Below are 6,983 nucleotides of genomic sequence, written 5' to 3' on the forward strand. Positions count from 1 at the left end.
CTCTGCTCTCCCCCACCTTGCCCAGAGACACAGAACAGCTTTGATCACTAACAGCAGCCTTCTGGGAAAAAAGAAAGAGAGAGAAATCTGGCACTTTAAGCTCCCTGGCCATGACACTTATTAATAAAATGAGCGGCTGTCAGCCTCTGCTCCAATCAGCTGTCCATAGCTTGGGGCACACGTGGAGGCTTGGGGCAGCCCCAAAGCTGGGGCTGTGGGAAGAGAACAAGCAAGAAGTCGCTGCCTCCAGATATAAAATACATACATAGGCCCCAGCCTCAGCAGAGAAAGGTCTGGTGCCCCAGACAATGTCCCATTTCACCGGATTTTAAAAGACTATATCCCCAATTGTCTCCTGTTTTCCTACTGTAAAGTCACACTTATAAAACCACGAATAAGCTCTCCTTGGTTAAAAAAATTAACCTTGCCAATAAGGCCACAAGGACCCCAGCCCCACCTTGGTCCCCTCAACATCTCCCAGGAAGTAACCACTGACAGCACCATTGGGGGCAGGGAGATATATCTTTTTAGAACCCATTTTAGGCTTGACACATGGTACCTCACGCATTAGGTAGCTAATTTGCCTGTGTAGCCATCAGTATTCAGATTTTCCCAGTGGGGCGGGTTGATTATTTTCTTTCTTTTCCAAGTGGCATCTCCTTGAATAGATGATTCTGCACCTGGTTTCTTCCATTCGGTGATGTCTGGGAATCTTGCCTCATAGACACGCACAGATCAACCTGGTTCTTTTCACACTACACGGCATTTCTGAAGGTAGACAGAAACCTAGGTTATTCTGCTCTGACTGTGCATTAAAACACCAAGGTGAAGGTGTTAGGAGGGTCCTTCATAAGATCGGGATGCCTGGGGTCCCTCTGCGCACAAATTTAGTGAACTCAGAGAGCGGGCTCTAGGCATCAGATGTAAGAATTCCTGGTGATTTCAACCCACAGCCACGGTCAGGAGCTATTCAAGGAGTCAGTCTCCTAGTCATGGGTATTAAGCTGTTTCCAAGTTTTTCTGTTTGTTTTGTTGGTTGGTTGGTTGGTTGGTTGGTTTGAAAGCCTGCTGAGTCCTTTGTGCGTTCTTCCTGGGGCATCTGTACGGATTTCCTGAGGGTGGGGGGGTCATTCAGAGTTGGATAATCCCTTTCCCTGGCAGAGGGCTGTCCTGGGCACTCTACGGATGTTGAGCAGCAACCCACACAGACATCACGACAATCAAAACTGTCTCCAGACATAGGGGAACAGGATTAGGGGGTACAAGCTTCCAGTTATGAACAAGTCACAGGGTTGTGGCATACAACCTAGGGAACGGAGTCAATAATATCAAAACAACTCCACGAGCTGACAGTATCTACACTTACCACAGGGGTCATTTTGTAAGATACAAAAATACTGAACCGCTATGCTGTATGCCTGAAACTGATAGGATATTCTGTATCAATTGTATGTCAGTTAAAAAAATGTCTCCAGAGGTGTCTGGTTGAGTCAGTCAGTGAAGTGTCTGCCTTCAGCTCAGGTCATGATCCCGAGGTCCTGGGATGGAGCCCCGCATAGGGCCCTCTGCTCAGCGGGGAGTCTGCTTCCCCCACTCCCCCGCCTACCTCTCTGCCTACATGTGATCTCTGTCAAATAAATAAATAAAATAAATAAAATAAAATAAAATAAAAAGTCTCCAGACATGGCTAGATTCCAGGGAGCAAAATCACGCCTGGCTGAGAACAACAGCTCTGGGGTAGGGATCCTGAAAGAAACTGGCTGTATTGGGAGGGGTGCACCTTTTTTTCTTGGGAGTTGACAAGGTTCCAGAGTGCCCAAGCTGATTCGCAATCTATAATTTCCTGGGAATAGCCCCCGGCCAAACATGCTATCCCTTCATCCCTGTGTCTCTGGATTCAGATTTGGGGCCATACTCCGGAGCACCTCCACTTTTCACACTGCCTCCTGCAGCCCTGAAGCGGGGGCATGCTGTCACACCTAGGAATACAATTCTAGAATCCCAAAATCTGGAATGTGAGCCTAAAAGTCGGGAGTAGTAAGAAGAGTGAGGAGGAGCTGAGTTCTTTCTGGTTTTCTTCTTTCTTTCCCTTTTTTTTTTTTTTAAATTCAATCTTCTGAGGGGAGGGGAGGATAGTTCCTTCATCCTGCCCCACACCCCACCTGAAATTTCCAGAAACAGCCTCCTTAAGGGGATACCGTCTGCATCCTGGTTGCCGTCTGAGTTTTATAGGCAATGAGTTCAGTGAACAAGACAAGGTAAGCGGCCGCGAGAAACAGAAAGAAACTTCCCAGGTCTGTGTGCATCTGTGCTTATGTGTATGTGTCTGAAAGAAAATTAAATTCACAGGCTGGGAAGGAAGAGGAGGGGGGAAGAGCCACAGGCCCAGCCGGTCATGTCTCTTTAAGAGAGATAAGCTGCCTGTCCCATCCATCTCTTTGACACTATCAGCCTGTTGTCTAAAGTACTTACAGTTCCCTCCTCGAGAGGAGAAGCCTGACATGGGGGTGAGGGGGGAGGGGAGAAAGGGAGGCATGTAGGACAGGGAGCCCTGGCTGGCCTGCTTCCCCAAAGAGCAGGGACGGGACGTGCAGAGTGAGGAGGTCACCCCTGCCCCTGGGGCCTGTTTTTAGATCAGCCCTGAGTGCTGGGGAGATGGTCCTTCCCTGGCTCCCTACCTGGGACCCCATTCCCAGGGGAACCACTTGAAACCAAAGCTTGTTGTTCTCAAGTGGCCGGGGGAGTGTGAAACGTAGGAAGGAGAGAGTGAGCAAAAGGGAAAGGTCCTTGGCTCCAACGGACCTCAGCTCTGCCCCCAGATCCTTTAAAAACTCACCTCACCGTGGTTCCTACTATACTGGGAAGTGAATGCTCGTCTCCTCCCTGTCCCTGAAGCAAGGAAATCAGCATCAGAGACATTGAGTAACTCTCCTAGGGTCACACAGCCAATCAGGGACATCCATAGGATCTGAACCTAGATTTTTCTCGATTCCAAAACCGACTTCCTAGTGTTTTAACCTGGGTATTCCCTGCACGCTTCTGTTATGAGAAGTCATGTTGATGGATTATCTGAATTAATGGAGAGCCATTTATTCTTTATTCATTCAACAAATACTTTTGAAGCATCTTCTCTGTGCCAGGGTCTGCCCTGGGTGCTGGTGATAAAGGCAGAGCCTCAATTGCTTCCTGATCCCTAGAAAATAGCCCCTTTGATTGAGCCAGACCTGCAGAGACCTTGGTTTGGCTACTGGACCACTTGATTTTGCCAGATTGTGATTTGGGGTCTTACAGCCCATTGAGAAAATCCAGGAGAAACCGTTCTATAACATTTGCTGTTGGGCTGAACGTGATGGTATCCTCCAGAACAGCACCAAAAGTCACGTAGCACCACGTCGTCTTTATAAGAACCCAAACGAAGAACCGTCTCCTGGTTTTTAGCAAACATCTTGGCTCGTGGGTCTTGTGCAAACTCTCGGAGTATCGTAAAGAACTATAATTCTCTCCTTGTTTTGGCAGCTAGGAAGTTCAGAGCCAAACACATTTCTATTAACTATACAGGATGTCCCAGCTCCGAAAAATGAGGAGCAAAATACCCTAAAATGTGGCGGCATGAAGACAACGCTCCCCAGGGTGCCCAGATTCTGTGGGTGGGTGATTCAGACAGGGCAGGACAGGGCCACAGAGACGGCACCCCCATGTCAGGAGCCGGGAGCAGAATGACCTGCAGGCTCTTTGTTCACGTGTCTGGGGGAGTGCCGGCAGGCTGGACCACTCCCTGGGGACTCTCCTGGGGGGGGCTAGTTTAGGCGTCTTCACAGCATGGCGGCTGGGGCTCAAGAGTGAGCGTCCCAGGTCAGGGGCAAGTAAGGCAGAAGTGGTCTCACTCTTCATGACCTCGCCTAGGGAGGTTTTCTGCCAGAGGAGGTCACTCCCCAACCCCCACCCTTGACCTGACCTGTTTTTAACTCCGCCCTCGGTGCTAGGGAGCATCAACCCTGCCACCAGGTCCCGCTCATAATCAAGAGGAAAATCAGACTCCATCTCTTGATGGGAGAAGCGTCACGGTTCCAGAAGACAATGAGGGATAAAATTGTTGCTGGGGCCACTTTGGGAAAACACAGTCTGCCACGTGGGACCAAAAAGAGTCTATTGATCTGTGCTCATGACGCTTGGCTTTATCACCTTATTAATTGTCATCTGTGAATTTCATGTATATTGCAGCCCGAGATTCTTTATGGAACCAGGTAACAGAGAGACAGGAGGAGGAGGAGGAGGGGGAGGACCTCAGCTCTGCCCCTAGATCGGCTTAATCAGCACTGTTTTCCAAGTGCTTTTTATATGTTTGGCGCTGTGCAAAGAGAGCCTTCCTTCTCCTTTTAACGCACAATCTGGTTATCCATATTTTACAGGTGAAGAAATGAGAGTGTAGGAAGCTGATGAAACTCACCAGGTCTGGCAAGGCAGAGAAGTGGCAGACGAGGGGCTCCCTCCCAGGCAGCCCCATTCAGCTCTGCGCGAGGTAGAGTCCCCACCTCCACGCTCAGTCCCATCCTTGGAGCCTCACTCAGCACCAGGCTTCTGACTTGACCTTGTAACCTGAAGAGCATGCGAGAGGGAGCCCCTTCCTACCCCCAGATACCTTCTCCGACCCCTGAGTGTTCTTATACCCAACTTTCTCTGAGAAATAAGAGAGTATTCGTTGACCTCTGCACATCTATCAAGATTAACATTCTCTCCAACTTAGATCAGCCAGCCTGTGGGGAGTTGGGGGAATTTGGCAGAAAATCTCTGAGCACCCACTTCCTGCCAGGCCCTGAGCTAACTCTCAGGAATCCAGACACGAGACATTTAATGTCACACAGGCCCGAGATACCTTTGAAGGCAGGGACCTTGCCGTTTTGGCTTTGAAGTTGGGCACTTGGCGAACACCTAGCATCATGAATGGAGAAGGTGGAAGGTTCAGCAATGAAGCCTTGGATGAGTGATCACCTCTCGGAGCCTCCACTGGCTCCCCTGTAACCAGGGCTGTGTCGGAAATCCTGTAACTTCTCAAAACCAAGTTTGGGGGCTGTGTCTGATCACCCCGTAGAAGGCTCAGCACACAATCAGCCCTCAACCCACAGGGCTCCGGGAGCTCTCTGGGGCTGGGTCTAAACTCAACTGAGTTTGATGGCAAGAGGAGGGAAAGAGTGGATAAGGTCATTGGTCTTCTGGCTTTCCCACCTCTACAAGGGGCAGCCTTGATGCAATGGGATGCAAGTCGGGGGACCCAGTGCAATGACCGCAGAGGCTGCAGCCCCATTGGTGGGTGCCTGGTGGAGGGGTGCCCGGCAAGAAGGTAGAACAGCAGGCCTATTTGAAAGATCCGAGACATTAGCTCAACAGACCGGGCATTGCTCGTTCTCTGTCGGCCCAATTAGCAGCAACTTCAACTTGTATTTTCCATGTAGAATGCGGCTGGTGAGTCAGGAAGAAAGGCGAGCTTCATTATTCCCTTTTTGCTAGCTCTTGGAAATATCAAGAATACTTGGCCCTCCAGACAAACCCCAGCTCCAGGCCCAAAAGCTAAGTCCAGATATGTTATATATTTATTCAAGGCAGCAATTGGCCAGGAAAAGACTATAAAACACACATTTTGAATAAAAGAGGGAGATTTATGGTACATTTGTAAATCTGAGTCATATCTCTCTGCCTCCCCCAAGCCAGGATCCCTTAATCACTAACATACCCCCAGCTTGTACACTTGGTGGGCATGGAATTGCTTCCTTCTGGTCCCGTCCCAGTTAAAGATGTGATGGGGATCGTGCTACTTTATCTGACAGTCAGTAAATGAATTGCCAATTCATTCTGAGCTGCAATGGGGGCTGGGTTTTGCTTTGGGAAGAAAAAAAGTGGGGTCCTTTCATATGTATCTTTGATCAGTCAGGACTTGACAAATTATTTTCATAGGAATTTCTCTGTCCTTAACGCCACAGGGAAAAAATGGATTTACTCTAAAAGAATAGCTTTTATGTTTCAGAAATTAGAGCAATGTAAAAGTTTTCCTGACCTCTCTTTCTTTCCCCTTTTCCTTCCACTGCATTTTTCTCTAGGGAAAGGAGGCAGGTAGCCGAGAGAGCTGGAGAAGGACACTGCCAGTGGCTGGGCTTCCAGCAGGTTGAGTTACTTCAAGCCTATAAACATAACAGGAAAATAAGCCTCACCCCTGTATACAATTGGTACTGAGAAAACCAACTCAGCTCTTTTGCCCCAAGCTTCCCTAGTGATAGCTGACTTTTTTCTTCTCTGGATTTTTGTTTTAGGGACAAAGGTCAACCTGAAAATACCTGAATTGTGTTTCAGTTAGGAGTCAACTATATTGCAACTATCTCATGACTTATCTGAAGGGAGGGGGCTGAAACAGAAGATCTCTAAGTGATTTCCATATCAAGATTTTTATCAGCTATGGCACAATCTTAAAGAAAAGAATGTATTGAGAGTATTAACGGTACAGAGCTGCCATGAACAGTTGGGCAGGTTGTGCACTGCAACAACTCCGAGAGGCACCATTCAGGTAGACTGTCATTGGGAAGGCTATGCTCTGAGGGTTGTGCCATGCTCAGCCTATACAACTGTGGGTGACAGCTTTGAAAGGGAACTCACAGAAGTGACAGGAAAATTGGAGAACCACAATTATAAGAAAGGAACAATCTTGGGGACCAAGGTGGAAGGAACTAAAAGAGAGTTTAGTCAGGGCCTAGAGGGAATAAGTACTAGCAGTATCAGTCTATTTAATTCTCCACTCAAGATGCTTTCTCTGGTGGGGCATCTGGGTCGTTCAGTAAGTTAAGTGTCCAGCTTTTTTTTTTTTTTTTTTTTTTTTAGATTTTATTTATTTATTTGACAAAGAGAGAGATCACAAGTAGGCAGAGAGGCGGGCGGGACGGCGGGGGGGAGCAGGCTCCCTGCTGAGCAGAGAGCCCAATGCGGGCTCTATCCCAAGA

This window comes from Lutra lutra, chromosome 12 (genome assembly GCF_902655055.1).
Source record: "Lutra lutra chromosome 12, mLutLut1.2, whole genome shotgun sequence".
Classification (NCBI taxonomy): domain Eukaryota; kingdom Metazoa; phylum Chordata; class Mammalia; order Carnivora; family Mustelidae; genus Lutra; species Lutra lutra.